Genomic DNA, 17,238 nt, shown 5'->3' with positions numbered 1-17,238 from the left:
AGACAGCATCCCAGGTTCTCCAACTTGCAGATGGCCTGTTGTGGGAATTCTCAGTCACTGTAATCACATGAGCCATTTCCCCTAATAATCATCTCTCATATGTCTATGTAGATACCCGATTGTTTCTGTGTTTCTGGAGAAGCTTTACACAGATTTTGTATTGGGGAGCCCAAATATTACTCCTTCTTACTGTATTTCTTACTACACAATGGAAGAGATCTTTAAAATTCTTCCTTGGCAAAAGGCTTTGATAAGTTAAATGTACAAATATACTTAGTGGTGAAAGATAAGAGTTTAAAAGCTAATTATAATTGGTGTTACAAAAGCAGAAAATCACTTAATTGTGACAGCCAAGCAATAATCAGGATTTCAAATAGACAACACATACTTATAAATTTTGTAGAACACAACCACTCTCAAAATACAAGTTCAATGAGTGTTTTGAATATCAAGTGAGTAAAAGTGCAGGTAATAAATAGAAAAAAAAAACTTCCCTTCCAAGTTATTCAATTATGTATGACTTTTGACCTTTCATGAATATTGCCATGCTTGCCTTCAAAAACTAACTTTCAACAGATAATAAAAAGAATTCAACAAACTCAGCAACTTTCTGAACAAAAACCACTTGCTGATATTGAAGTTCCTCCAGTGTTATAAGACACATTAAATGATGAACTATTAGGGATTAAAGATTTGGCTGTCAAAGAAGATAAGCTTATATTTACTACTATATTTAACGTAGAAAAACTAGTACATCTTTTACTTTGGCTAACGGATGGCACTTTCCAAACTGTCCTTACTGTTTTTTAATCAGCGAGGTACAATTTCTCTGTTGGATCAGAAAAAAATTTAGCATTTATTTAGTTGTTTATATATCAATGACTGGAAAAAGTGAAGCAGTTTATAGATGCTTATTTGAACATTCAGTTCAGTTGAATCACCCAACCATAATGATGGATTTGAAATTAGGTGTGATCAAGACTTCTTAAGTGAAATTCGAGGTATTACCAATATTTTGTTTTTTCCATTACCAATATTTTGTTTTACCAAAATTTCCAGTGCATTCGGTGGAAAATTCAGATGAGTAGATTGACCACATGATATGGTAAGGACAAAATTTTCAGTGTAAAAGTGCATCTTTTTTTTTTTTTTTTTTTTTGCATTGGCATTTCTTTCAACTGATGCCATTCCAGAAGTTTTTAATGAATTAAAGCCATATACGCCTGAAGAAGACCGTAAAGTTACTGACTGTTTCAGAAACAATTTTGTGCATGATAGGATAGAACAATACTTAGGGGAAAGTGCTCCTGTTTGATTGCCAGTATTGTTTCCACCAAATTTGTGGTCTGTATGTAAGTATATTTGGAATACATTTTCACATACCCAAAACAACATAGAAGCATGGCAGTGAACATAGGAAAATTGCATAGGGAACGCTCATGGCAGTATATATTAAATCACAGAATTATTTCAGAAACAGCAGCACGACATGGAAAATGAATTTAAATGTATTCTTCAAGGAGAGTCATGTCTGAAAGGAAAAAAAAAGCTATTCATTGTGATGCAAGACTTAAAACAATAGTTAATAATTTTGAAAGTTGGCTAGTTCTTATTAACCACATCTGTGTAATTGTCCAAAATCTATCCTGCATTTTTATATGTCCAATTTCCTCTTCAGGTTTTTTACTTTTTTGCGCAATTTTAAATTGTCAGATTAGTATTTAGAATTTGGTATGCTATGTATTTCATCTTTGCATTATTTCCAATGTTGGAGGTATGAATTATGAAATGACTTTTAGAGTGTTCTAATTTGTTTTATGTATTTCTTTTTACAAATCTAACTCTATGAAAGTGCATTAGTACAAGGTTGACTGTGTATAAGCATTGTGTGCATATGTAAAAATACTGAGACTTCCTCAATAAATGAGACATTATTTTCATACATATGTATTTGTGAGAAATTAAATTTCTTGAAATCTTGGATCTTTGGGCAGGCTGGGGTTTCACTCTGATTCTCCAGGCTGGCCTCAAACTCCTTGGCTTGCGGGATTTTACTGTCTCAACCTCTTGAGTACCAGAGAATAAAGGTGCATACCACTCCACACAGCATCCCACTGCAGTTCTCGATGGATCTCCTCAAAAGACTCCGGTTGTTCCTCATGGTATTTCAGATGGCTTAAATGATAAATCTTGGTGCACACAACTAGCAAACATAGTTTTAGGCATTTATACATTTCCATTTTGACCTGTTTCTTTATAAACAGTTTATATCTGCTCATAACCATTATACTGGTGCAACTGTTGTTCATACACCAGCTTGTTTATGCTTGGAAAAACCTGCTATGTTTATTGCCTATGCTGTTGCAAGTGGACTATAAGGTATTCTTTGTATTTTTATATGTTTCTTAAATAAATTCCCTTTTTAAAATATAAATGAGTACTATTAATGTTATTTTAAACAATTTTTTAAATTATATTTTTGAGATTTTAATTTTTCAACACTTTTAACATTCGAGATTAGGCATATGGAATTGTGATTGTGTCTTTTGGTCTTTTGGGATTATGACTAGCTCTCTATTTATTTATTTATTTATTTATTTTTCTGTAACAGAATCTCACTCTGTCACCTGGAGTGTAGTATTGGGGCTTGATTATATCTCATTGCAGCCTCAAACTGAGCTCTAGCGATCCTCCCACCTCTGCCTCCTGAGTAGCAGGGACTACAGGTGCACACCACCAAACTGGAAAATTTTTAAATATGAATATGTGCATATATATATAAAATATGCTTTTTTTCTGTAGAAAGAAAGTCTCAGCTGTGTTGTCCAGATGGTTGAAGTCCTGGGCTCATAGGACCCTCCCACCTCAGCCTCCCAAAGCACTGGGATTACAGGCAAAATGTCAGTGTAAATTCACACACTTTTACATACACAGATATGCATCAATACAAGAATTCAAAGTGACATGTAGACATATAGCACAGGTACTTATGCATAAACACACAACTCAGACACAAACATATCTATTGAAATACACAATACTGTCGTGACCTTCTCACTAATGATTAAAATCAACTGTTCACAATTGATTAATAAAATGCCCATGCTTTAAATAATAGAAACAAAGAAATCACACTCTAAAGCCACACTTCACTGCCATTTAGTTTCTTATAAGTTGATAATGTGAAGAAAACTGAAAGACTTAAAAGCCCAGGGAAGCTGGGGACTCCTAGAATAAAGATTTACTAAGTAAAATCACTAGAAGTGCACATTAGAAATATTCTGTAAAATTAGCTAAATTATTTTTACTTTTTTTTTTTGAGACGTGGTCTCACTGTGTCACCCAGGCTGGAGTGCAGCAGCATGATACTACCTCATTATATCCTCAAACTCAAGTGGGCTCAAGTGATCCTTTGGCCACAGCCTCCTGAGTAGCTGGATTACAGGTGCATGCCACCATGCCCAGTTCAAATTGTTTTCACTTTCACGACCCTGCTGGAAACTTGCTGCTCTAATTCATGACTTGGAGAGGCAGAACTGTACAAAGCTATTGCTTGGTTCAGGTGCTTTGTGAGAATCCAAAAAAAAAAAAAAAAAAAAAGGTCTGAACTGAAAATCTCTATCTCCATCACCCAGATTTTAAACTGGTGCACTGTCCAAAAAACACTTGGCGTTGTGTCCTAATGAAAAGCCAGAAACACCAGACTGTGCAATTATGGATGATTCAAAGGTATGTTCTTGGTTAGTAACAGTAATGTTTCATAGCCTCAGGCTATCACAGAGGCTTTGGAGCTTTTGACACTTATGACTGCACTCCATACATTTTTTAAAAGATATCAGTGAACATTTTTATTGTGTTCTTTTAGCACTTTCTTCATGGAGGTGATCCCTCCTTTTATAAAGGTCAATTCTACATCTTTGCTCTGTATTTGCTGAGTATATATCTTCTCCATCTGTTTCAGATGGCCCTCAGCTTTGCTGAAATTGTATTCTTGATAGAGAGACTCCTGATATACATAGTATGTCCAGAAGTATTATGCTCAGGAGCTAATGTTCAACACCATCTCTGGTTGCAGTCCTGCCAATACCATAGCTTTATATTCCTCTGATGGACTGAGTTCTGTGAGGACAATATCTAGCCAGAAAGGTCATTGCTGGCAAGACAGATAGCTGGTGAACGACTAAACTCAGAACTGACATATTGAACACAGAAGATGTGAGAGCAGGTAGTGACCCATGCAAAACCAGAGAATTTGATGTGACATTATTGATAATTATGAAGCAGCGTGTTTTCACATCTCAAGGACCTACAGAAACAAGAGCAAACCAAAACCCAAACCCAGCAGAGGAAAAGAAATAACAAAGATCAGAGCAGAAATAAATAGAACTAAAACAAACAAAAAATAAGTACAAAAGATAAGTGAAACAAAGAACTGGTTCTGTAAAAATATAAACAAAATTGATAGACCTTTATCGAGATTAACTAAGAAAAAGAAGCGACAAACAAATTCAATTAGGAAAGAAACAGGAGATATCACAACCAATACCACAGAAATACAAAAGATTACTCAAGGCTACTATGAACATTTTTACATGCACAAACTAGAAAACCTAGAGGAGAAGGATAAGTTCCTGGAAATATACAACTCTCCTAGTTTAAACCAGTAAGAAACAGAAACTCTGTACAAACCAATAACAAGCAGCAAGATTAAGAAGGTAATTAAAAAATTGCCAATAAAAAGAAGTCCAGGACCACATGGATTCACAGCTGAATTCTACCAAACATTCAAAGATGAATTGGTACTAATTCTAATGTCACTATTCTATGGAATGGAGAAAGAAGAAATCCTCCCTAAATTATTCTGTGAAGCCAGTGTCACCCTAACACCAAAACCAGGGAAGACCATAACAAAAATTAAAAAAAAAAGAAAGAAAAGAAAAGAAAAAGAAAAAGAAAACCACAGACCAATATCTTTGATGAACACAGATGCAAAAATCCTCAACAAAATACTAGCTAGCCAAATCCACCAGCATATCCCAGATACAGTCCACCATAATCAACTGGGTTTTATACCAGGGATGCAGTAATGGCTTGACATCCACAAATCAATAAATGTAACACACCACATAAACAGAATTGAAGTAAAAGAATCACATGATCATCTCAAAAGATGAAGGAAAAGCATTTGACAAAATTCAGCATCCCTTTGTGATAAAAACCCTCAGGAAAATAAGCATAGAAGGGACATACCTTAAGGTAATAAGAGGCATCTATGACAAACCCACAACCAACATTACACTGAACAGAAATAAGTTGAAAGCATTCCCCCTGAGAACTGGAACAAGAAAAGATGCCCAGTTTCACACCCTCCATTAAACACAGATTGGAAGTCCTAGCCAGAGCAATTCAGACAAGAGAAAGAAACAGGTGGCATCCATGCAGCTAAGCTATGAGGGTGCAAAGGTGTAAGACTGATACAATGTACTCTGGGTACTCTAGGTAAAGGGTGGCAGGGGGATGAGGAATAAAAGACTACACATTGATTAGGTAGAGTGTACGCTGCTTGGATGACAGATGTGCCAATATTTCAAAAATCACCACTAAATAACTTATCTATGTAACCAATCACCACCTGTTTCTCAAAAACCTATTGAAATAAAAAAAATCAAATTCAAAAAAGGGACAATTAATGTTTGAAATCTAAACTGACAATCAGCAGACATGTAACATGTAAGAAATGAGTATGCACAATCTTGAATTACTATCATCTTCCTCAGAAGGGAGGCAAGAAGTGGATTGGCCTCAAAATTTGAAATTCAAATAATATAAAATGAACTAAAAAGTAAAAAGCTCTGAATTCTTATGTAGGCATTCTAGCTGAGACTGCCTATCCACTCTCACAATGATAATAAATGTAGAAAGGGAAAAAATAGTGACCAGGAAACGTTTTGAATTTTGTAGGCAGCCTGAATCCCTTTGAAAATTGGTCTTTAAAAAACACTAAAACTTTTGAAACACCAGTGTTTAGAAATAAACTTATTAAGACTAAGGAAATATTTATCAGTATGTACTAAACCTGCACGTACATTCATTTTCTTTGGACCAATGCTAAGTTACAATGCCAAATTTTATTTCAGTTGGTAATGACTTGGACCATTAGACATATTCATGAGAAAGCACTTCTCAAGTAACCAGCCTAACTAAATTTAGCTAGGATTAGAACTATCGAATTGCAATAGGAGTGGAAAGTCAATTCAATTATCATGTAACTAGGTTGGACAGGATTTTTATAATGTCATGAAGTATAAACATTCACTCTAAGATCTCATACTTTTAAGAATCTCAAAAGTAAAATTCTATGAAAAGAAAAATAAGCTATTAACAGATAGAATAGTTTTTAAATTACTTCATAAAATGTAATATACAACAATCTCCTATAATGTAAGCGTAGATTAATTACATAGAAAAAACCCTTTAATAAGCCTAGTAAATGATGCTCAGTTGATTTAAACCACGTGCCTTTTAAGGTCATTTTGCCTTTTTGACTTTGTGGACCTGGATCAAAACAAAACAAAACAAAGCAAAACAAAATATAACAAGTAAAGAAATGAACACAGAAAAATTAACAGCATAATAAATTACTTCTGCTTGAATTCAATTTTTACCTAATTTTCCAGTTGGCCTCATGACACCCCTGGAAGATTTAATTTAAATTCAGAGTCATTTTTTTTTTCAAAAAGTTTTCTTTTCCCTGATGGTTTCATCTACTGCACATGGCACAAAAGCCTGTTATTGCCAATTTAGACATAAAACGTTAACAATGAGATTTACGCATTTTCCACAGGCAGTTATTTATAAAAGATGCATTTCTTCTGATAGAATTGACAATGCATAAACTATTTTTCATAATGATTCATGACACTGAACAATATACCTTCTCTTCAGGTGACAGAAATAATTATAGCAAAGTCTGCTCACAGAATTTACATCCATTCAAAAAATATTAATTATTTTGGCTCTCTCAAAATCTAAAGTGGAGCTGTAGTGGGAAAAAAATATAAAAAATAATTAAGAAAAATGAGTTCCTGGATCGCAAAAAGAAAATAATGCCTGTTGTAAAGATTGTCTCATCTTATTTAAAAATTTTATTTATACATGCAGACTAGAATTGAAGTTCTAAATTGGTAATAAGTAGTGTAATACATTTTCTGTTCACATGCAATAGAATTTTTATTACAAATAGAGAAGAAATAAACACAATTGTCAGATTCCTGGAATCCAAATTAAAACCAAGTAAAAAGTAACCTCATAAATAACACAGAGCAACAGAACAGGAAAAGGCAACCTCCTGTAGACAATCAAAAAGTGTAGCTGGAAGATTTGCTTGAAATAGTGTCTCTATTCCTCATCCTACCAAATCACTCTATAGCTCAGGTTATCCAGCATCTACTTATGTAATTATTTTATTTTTAAAAAGACCATAATTTAGATAAATAAAATTAAGCTAATTTTAGTAGTAACAAAGAGAAGCATATACTTTTAAAATGTTGATTTTTCAAAATGATTGGTATTGGTCAAATACCTTGCCATTTTTGTGTTCTTAAGGGTAAGAAATGATGGATATTTTCTCATTTAGTCCTAGATTTCCCTATTATGATCCCATCAAAAGGAAGACAGACATATAATTTGAGGATGATCTTTTATTTACAGAGAAAAACCAAAAAATTATTGCCTCTTACTCTCATAAATGCATATTCTATAGTACTTAGAAGTACACACCACAAGCGGTATTGTTTAAGAAATTTCAGTTTTTTCACAACATATTTATCTGATTTGAAGTAATGTTCTATCTTTGCTTTTTTCTCTTTCCTTCTTTTTTTTTTTTTTTTTTTTTGAGACGGAGCTTTCACTCTTGTTGCGCAGGCTAGAGTGCAATGGCCTGATATCGGTTCACCACAACCTCCGCCTACACGTTCAAGTGATTCTCCTGCCTTGGCCTCCCAAATAGCTGAGATTACAGGCATGAACCACCATGCCTGGCTAATGTTTTTGTATTTTTAGTTGAGATGGGGTTTCTCCATGTTGGTCAGGCTGGTCTTTAACTCCCAACCTCAGATTGTCTGCCCACCTCAGCCTCCCAAAGTGCTGGGATTACAGGCGTAAGCTAACGCGCCTGACCTTTGGCTGTTTATATGTGAGATTCTGCTGTATTCTGAACAAGTCAAACACCATCCCTCTTATTTACAGACATCATAAATAGATTTAGGGTCATCTAAAAATTAAATATAATAACGTAATCTGTATTTCTGTATATCATCTATAAAATCTAATATTTGTGAAGAGGAAGGGAAAAGGGAGAAGGGAAAGAAAAAAGAAGGGAGAGGTTCAGAGAAATATCTTAAGGTGATACTTACTGTGGCAAAACATATTTTTTCTGGGCAGTTTATTTTTATTTTTTATTTTTTATTATTCTTTAAGTTATGGGATACATGCGCAGAATGTGCAGGTTGGTTACATAGGTATATATGTGCCACGGTGGTTTGCTGCACCCATCAACACGTCATCTACATTAGGTATTTCTCCTAATGCTATCCCTCCACTAGTCCCCTACCTTCCAACAGGCCCTGACATGTGATGTTCTCCTCTCTGTGTCCACGTATTCTCATTGTTCAACTCCCACTTATGAGTGAGAACATGTGGTGTTTGGTTTTCTGTTCCTGTGTTAGTTTGCTGAGAATGGTGGTATCCAACTTCATCCAAGTTCCTGCAAAGAACATAAACTCATCCTTTTTATGGCAGCATAGTATTCCGTGGTGTACATGTGCCACATTTCTTTATGCAGTCTATTAATGATGGGCATTTGGGTTGGTTCCAAATCTCTGCTAATGGGAATAGTGCTGCAGTAAACATAAGTGTGCATGTGTCTTTATAGTAGAATGATTTATAATCCTTTGGGTATGTACCCAGTAATGCGATTGCTGGGTCAAATGGTATTTCTGGTTCCAGATCCTTGAGGAATCACCACACTGTCTTCCACAATGGTTGAACTAATTTACACTCCCACCAACAGTGTAAAAGCGTTCCTATTTCTCCACATCCTCTCCAGCCTCTGCTGTTGCCAGACTTTTTAATGATTGGCATCCTAACTGGCGTGAGATGGTATCTCATTGTGGTTTTGATTTGCATTTCTCTAATGACTAGTGTTGATAAGCTTTTTTTCTTGTTTGTTGGCCACATAAATGTCTTCTTTTTTTTTTTTTTTGAGACGGAGTCTCGCTCTGTCGCCGGGCTGGAGTGCAGTGGCCGGACCTCAGCTCACTGCAAGCTCCACCTCCCGGGTTCCCGCCATTCTCCTGCCTCAGCCTCCCGAGTAGCTGGGACCACAGGCGCCCGCCACCTCACCCGGCTAGTTTTTTGTATTTTTAGTAGAGACGGGGTTTCACCGTATTAGCCAGGATGGTCTCGATCTCCTGACCTCGTGATCCGCCCGTCTCGGCCTCCCAAAGTGCTGGGATTACAGGCTTGAGCCACCGCGCCCGGCCATAAATGTCTTCTTTTGAGAATTGTCTGTTCATGTCCTTTGCCCACTTCTTAATGGAATTGTTTGCTATTTTCTCATAAATTTGTTTAAGTTCCTTGTAGATTCTGGATATTAGCCCTTTGTCAGAGGGATAGATTGGAAAAATTTTCTCCCATCCTGTAGGTTGCCTGTTCAGTCTGATGATAGTTTATTTTGCTGTGCAGAAAAGTTTAATTAGTTTAGTTAGATTAGTAGTAACCATCTTTAGTTTAATTAGATCCTATTTGTCAATGTTGGCTTTCGTTGCCATTGCTTTTGGTGTTTTATTCATGAAACCTTTGCCCATGCCTATGTCCCAAATGGTATTGCCTAGGTTTTCTTCTAGGGTTTTTATGGTTTTAGGTCTTATATTTAAGTCTTTAATCTGTCTGGAGTTAATTTTTGTATAAAGTGTAAGGAAGGGGTCCAGTTTCGGTTTTCTGCATATGGCTAGCCAGTTTTCCCAACATCATTTATTAAATAGGGACTCTTTTCCCTGTTTCTTGTTTTAGTCAGGTGTGTCAAAGATGAGATGTTTGTAGATGTGTGGCATTATCCCTGAGGCCTCCGTTCTGTTCAATTGGTCAATCTGTCTATTTTAGTACCAGTACCTTGCTGTTTTGGTTACTGTAGAATTGTAATATAGTTTGAAGTCAGGTAGCATGATGCCTCCAGTTTTGTTCTTTTTTCTTAGGATTTTCTAGGCTATACAGGCTCTTTTTTGGTTCCATATAAAATTTAAAGTAGTTTTTTTCTAATTCTCTGAATAAAGTCAATGGTAACTTGATGGGGATAGAAAATAAATAACTTCTTTGAAACCAATGGGACCAAAGACACAACATACCAGAATCTCTGGTACATAGCTAAAGCCATGTTTAGAGGAAAATTTATAGCACTAAACGTCCACTGGGGAAAACAGGAAAGATCTAAAATTGACACCTAAACCTCACTATTAAAGAACTAGAGAAGCCAGGGCAAAAAAAATAAAAAAATCAAAAGCTAGCAGAATACAATAAATAACTAAGATCACAGCAGAACTGAAGAAAATAGAGACATGAAAAAGTCCTCAAAAAATCAATGAATCCAGAAGCTCGTTTTTTGAAAAGACTAACAAAATAGACCGCTAGCCAGACTAATAAAGAAGAAAAGAGAGAAGAATCAAATAGACACAATAAAAAATGATGAAGGGGATATCACCACTGATCTCACAGAAATACAAACTACCATCAGAGAATACGATAAACACCTCTACACAAATAAACTAGAAAATCTAGAAGAAATGGATAAATGCCTGGACACATACACCCTCCCAAGACTAAACCAGGAAGAAGTCGAATATCTGAATAGATCAATAACAAATTCTGAAATTGAGGCAGTAATTATTAGCCTACCAACCAAAAAAAGCCCAGTACCAGATGGATTCACAGCTGAATTCTACCAGAGGTACAAAGAGGAACTGGTACCATTCCTTCTGAAACTATTCCAAACAATAGAAAAAGAGGGACTTCTCCCTAACTCATTTTACGAAGCTAGCATCATCCTGATACCAAAACTTGGCAAAGACATAACAAATAAAGAAAAATTCAAGCCAATATCCCTGACAAACATTGATGTGAAAATACTCAATAAAATACTGGCAAACTGAATTCAGTAGCACATCAGAAGCTTATCCACAACCATCAAGTCGGCTTCATCCCTGGGATGCAAGGCTGGTTCAACATATGAAAATAAAAAAATGTAATCCATCACATAAACAGAACCAATGACAAAAACCACATGATTCTCTCAATAGATGTGCAGAAAAGGCCTTCGGCAAAATTCAACACCCCTTCATAGTAAAAACTCACAGTAAACTAGGTATTGATGGAACGCATCTCAAAATAAGAGCTATTTATGAGAAACCCACATCCAATATCATACTGAATGGGCAAAAGCTGGAACCATTCCCTTTGAAAACTAGCACAAGTATGCCCTCTCTTACCACTCCTACTCCGCATAGTATTGGAAGTTCTTGCCAGGGTGATCAGGCAAGAGAAAGAAATAAAGCTTATTCAGATAGGAAGAGAGGAAGCCAAATTGTCTCTGTTTGCTGATGCCATGATTTTATATTTAGAAAACCCATTTTCTCAACCCAAAATCTCCTTAAACTGATAAGCAGCTTCAGCAAAGTCTCAGGATACAAAATCAATGTACAAAAATCACAAGCATTCCTATGCACCAATAATGGACAAAGAGAGAGCTAAATCATGAGTGAACTCCCATTCACAATTGCTACAAAGAGAATAAAATGCCAAGGAATACAGCTTATAATGGATGTGAAGGACCTCTTCAAGGAGAACTACAAACCACTGCTCAAGGAAATAAGAGAGGATACAAACAAATGGAAAAACATTCCATGCTCATAGATAGGAAAAATCAATATCATGAAAACGGCCATGCTGTCCAAAGTAATTTATAGAGTCAAGTCAAAACATTTCTTAAGCATATCCTCAGAGAGTCTAAGCATAGTTAGAGACATGATTTGGTGAGGGCTACAGATGTCTAGAGGTATATGAAAAAATATGTACAAAAATAGCAGCTGGATGACAGAAAAAATAAAGGTGCTTCTGAAGATCCAAATGATCGATCTTTTAATAAATAGAAATTTTATTTTGTGAAATATTCAATTTATATGGCTTATCTAAGTCTTAGAATATTGGAAATACAATGTTTTTCATTTGTTTTTGCATTATTCAGTATAGAGTTAGGCTAATTTCTAAATGTCACATATCTGACCATGTGAAAAGGTTTCCTCTCTCATTATCTCCCCTCTCAGAAAAAAATGTTTTAGATATTGTAATTGAGCATTATAGGTTTGATGGTAAAGAGAGACTTTAAGGTTGATGTGAGGACAAAAATCAGAATCTTTATTCCAGATGCTGATTTCAGAGGATCAGTGTATAAATCTGAACTCTTTTTAGGGGAATACATGCAACCAAAGAAGAAGTTAATATTATACCTACTGTACAGGTAAAGATACTGAGACTCAGAGAGTTTAAAAACTTGACCAAGATTAACTTCACAAAGATATTCGCTTAGATGAACAATTTCCTTAGTGGTGATTTGGGAGATTTTTGCACACCTATCACCTGAGCAGTATACACTGCACTCAATTTGTAGTTTTTTATTACTTCCCCCTTTCCACTCTTTCCCTGAGTCCCCAAATTCCATTGTGTCATTATTATGCCTTTGCATTCTAAAAGCTTAATTCCCACTTATAAGTGAGCACATATGATGTTTGGTTTTCCATTCCTGAGTTACTTCACTTAGGAACATACTTAACCAAGGAGGTGAAAGACTCTTCTAGACATTGGCTTAGGCAATTGATCTTGTTAACAGGGAACACTGCTGGTGGGAATGTAAACTGGTACAACCACTATGGAAAACAGTGTGGAGATTCCTTAAAGAATCAAAAGTAGAACTACCATTTGATCTAGCAGTCCCACTACTGGATATCTACCCAGAGGAACAGAAGTCATTATACAACAAAAGATACTTGTACACGCATGTATATAGCAACACAATTTGCAATTGCAAAAACGTGGAACCGACCCAAATGCCCATCAATCAACTAGTGGATAAAGAAACTGTGGTATAGAGATAGAATGAAATAATGGCATTCTTAGCGATCTGGATGAGATTTGTTTTTGTTTTTGTTTTTTTGATACAGGGTCTCAATCGTGTGCGACCATGCCCAGCTAATTTTTGTACTTTTTGTAGAGACAGGGTTTTGGCATATTGTCCAGGTTGGTCACAATCTCCTGAGTTACCCAGATTGACAAAAATTTTACACAATGCACATATGTAGCGACAAATACAATGATCTGGTTCTTTATAAAAGAACTATTTTATGTCTGAAGTTAGCAATTAGAAATACTAATGATAAAACATTTTTAAAAACAAAATAAGTGTTTTAAAAATTATACATATTTTGGTGGGCCACAGTGGCTAATGCCTGTAATCCCAGCACTTTGGGATGCTGAGGTGGGACAATCACTTGAGTCCAGGAATTTGAGACCAGCATGGGTAACACAGGGGGACCTCATCTCTACAAAAATATTAAAACAATTAGCCAGGCATGGTAGTGTGCACAACTATAGTCCCAGCTACTTGAAAGGCTGAGGTGGGAGGATTGCCTGAGCCCAGGAGGTTGAGGCTGCAGTGAACTAAGTTCGTGCCACTGCCCTCCAGACTGGACTACAGAGTAAGATTTGTCTCAAAAAATAAAATAAAACAAAACAAACCAAAAACATATTTCCATCATCCAGAAATACTAATAGTTAATGTATTGTTTTTGTCTAAATTTTGGCCTCTTTATAATTTTTATCTGACATTTTAATTGATAGTGCAGTGTATGTAAAATTGTGTATCTTCCTTAACAAACTGAATATAATAAGCATTTCAAAATCATAAAATATATTTTCCAGACATAACTGAAGACTGTATAATAGTCCATTTGAAAAAATATATATTTTATTTTAACTACTGTGTTAATGTTGGTTACTTAGGCTATTTATAGCTTAATTATTATATTGACATGCCACTGTGGAAGATATTTTTGAATTAATCTTTTACCACGTTTTCAATCATTTAATTAAATAATATAGAAAATGTGAAATTTCTGAGCCAAAAAAACACCATTTTAAGATTGTTTATATTGATAAATTATTCTTCAGAAAGGTCATATTTAATTACGGGCTCATTAAAATATTTTTAAACTCTATTTTAACAAACGTTAGCAAATACATGACATTATCAGTTTTTAATTTTTTAAAATTTGATTAAAATTGCTGTCTTAGCTTAATGTTTCTTTTTCTAAATCAGAGCTTTATTCTTTTTCACTGGTGAATAATATATCGTCGTATGTATATACCCCATTCCTTAATCCATTAATCCTGTGATGGATTTTTCAATTAACACTATTTTAATTGATACATAATAATTATATATATTTATGGGATATAATGTGATATTTCAATACATGTCTACAGTATATAATGACCAAATCAAGGTATCTAGCAGGTCCACCTCCTTGAATTATTAACCATAGTCACCTTATGGCTCTGTAGAATGCTAGAGTTTATTTATCCTATCTAGTTGTAATTTTGTATCTGTTAATCAATCTCTCTCTATCCCTCACTTCCTCCTACCTTTCTCAGCCTCTATTAACCACTATTCCAACCTCTACTTCTATGATAGCAACTATTTTAGTTTCCACATATGAGTGAGAAGATGCAGTATTTCCCTTTCTATGCCTAGCTTATTTCACTTAATATGTTCCTCCAGTCTCATGTTGCTGTGCATAACGGGATTTCATTCATTTTTAATGCATGAATAGTATTTCTTTGCATGAATATAGCACATTTTCTGTATTCATTCATCTGGTGATGGACACAGGTTGATTCCATATCTTAGCTATTGTGGATATCACTGCAATAAACATGGTAGTACAGGTATTTTTTGACATACTGATATTCTTTCATTTGGATATATACCCAATAGCAGGATTGTTGAATTATCTGGTAGTTGTATTTTTAGTTTTTTGAGGAACCTCCATACTGTTTTCCATAATGGCTGTACTAATTTACATTTCCACCAACAGTGTATGAAAGTTCACCTTTCTCTGTATCTTTGCCAGCATTTGATATTTTTTGTCTTTAGGATAACAAGCATTCTAACAGAGGAGAAAAGACATCTCATTGTGGTTTTAATTTGCATTTTCCTCATGATTAGTGACATTTTGCATTTATATGATGATAAGTGATGTTAAGTATTTTGAAAATATATCTGTTGGTTATTTGTATGACTTTATTTGATGTGCATTGACATTATTTGCTCACTATTATTTTGTGGTTGAGTTGTTTGAAATTCTTGTATATTCTGAATATAATTCCTTATCAGATGAATAGTTTGTGAATATTTTATTCCCATTCTACAGGTTGTCTCTCCCCTCTGTTGATTGTTTCCATTGTGGTGCCGAGATTCATTAGTTTCATTTAGTCCATTTGTCTATTTTTGTTTTTGTTGTGTGTGTTTTTGAGGTCTTATTTATAAAACATTTTCCTAAACCAAACTCCTGAAGCATTTCTTCTACATTTTCTTTTGGTAGTTTTATCATAGTTTCTGGTCTTACATTTAAGTTTTTCATCTATTTTGAGTTAATTATTGAATATGGTAAGACAGAGGATTCTAGTTTAATTCTTCTGACTATGAATATCCAGTTTTATCAGGACCAATTATTAAAGTGACTGTCCTTTCCTCAGAGAATATTTTTGAGATGTGTCGAGAACCAGTTGGGTGTAAATACATGCATTGATTTCTGGGTTGTCTATTCTATTCAATGGGTCTTTGTGTCTGTTATTTTTTTTCATGTCAGTACCATGTTGTTTGGGTTACGATAGCTTTCCACTGTTTTAAAGTCAGGTAGTGTGATGCTTCTGTGGAGAAATTGGTATTTTAATGGAATGAAATTGAATCTATAGGTTATTTTGGGTAGTATGGTCATTTTAACAATATAAATTTATTCTATTCATAAACATGAAATGTCCTTTCACTTTTCCATGTCCTCTTCAATTTATCAATCTTTTATAGTTTTCATTGTAGAGATATTTCACCTCCTTGGATAAAGAAGTTAAAGAAATAAAATAAATTTATTCCTAGGTAATTTTTAGGTATTATTTTATTGTTTTTAGCTATTGTAAATGTGATCACTTTCTTGATTTCTGGTTTTTTTTGTTTTGTTTTGTTTTTTTGGATATTGTTGCACAGGAATTCTATTAATTTTTATTTTTATTTTGTATTCTGCAACATTTCTGAATTTATCATTCTAAGAGCTTTTTGGTGGAATCTTTATGTTTTTCCATATATCATACCATATACTCTGCAAACAGGAACAATTTGATTTATTCTTTTTTAGTTTAGATGCCCTTTATTTATTTCTCTTGCCTGATTGCTCTGGCTAGGATTTCCAATACTATGTTGATCAAGAGTGGTGAAAATAGGCCTCCTTATGTTGTTTCAGTTCTTAGACAAAAAGATTTCCACTTTTTCTTTTTCAGCTATAAATATGTCACATATGGCTTTCATTATGTTCAGGTATGTTTCTTCTATACCTAATTTGTTGAGAATTTTTTTTTTTTAATCATGAAGCAGTGTTGAATTTTACCAAAAGTTTTTTTCATATCTATTGAGATGTCATATAGTTTCATTATCTTGATGTGATGTACCAAGATTATTGATTTGTGTATGTTGAACCATACTTGCATCCCTGGGATAATTCTACTTTATCATGGGGCATAATCTTTTTGATGTTCTGTTGGATTCAATATGCTAGTATTTGGTTGAGGATTTTTGCATATATGTTTGTCACAGGTTGTGGCTTTAGTATTATTTCTTAGTGTATTTTGTCGTTTTGGTATCACTGTACTGCTGGCCTTGCAGAATGAGTTTGGAAAAACTCCCTCATCTTGCATTTTTAGAAAGAGTTTAAGAAAAAATAGTATTAGTGTTTCTTTAAAAGTTTCATGGAATTCAGCAGTGAAGCTATCTGGTCCTGAACTTTTTCTTGCTGATAAATTTTTCTTATTCGCTTAACTTCATTACTCATTATTTGTCTGTTCAGGCTGATAAATTTTTATTAT

The 17,238-nt window shown here is 34.4% G+C and overlaps 1 pseudogene; it reads right to left on the bottom strand.

Annotated features, from left to right (window-relative positions):
* Positions 1-3,466: 3,466 nt before the first annotated feature.
* Positions 3,467-17,238, bottom strand: part of LOC105488022 (E3 ubiquitin-protein ligase CCNB1IP1-like) — a 71,935-nt pseudogene continuing 58,163 nt past the window's right edge.

Source organism: Macaca nemestrina (assembly GCF_043159975.1).
Source record: "Macaca nemestrina isolate mMacNem1 chromosome X unlocalized genomic scaffold, mMacNem.hap1 SUPER_X_unloc_1, whole genome shotgun sequence".
In the NCBI taxonomy this organism is placed as follows: Eukaryota; Metazoa; Chordata; class Mammalia; order Primates; family Cercopithecidae; genus Macaca; species Macaca nemestrina.
The sequence above is the reverse complement of the archived record's forward strand: the minus strand, read 5'-3'. Positions and strand labels throughout refer to the sequence as shown.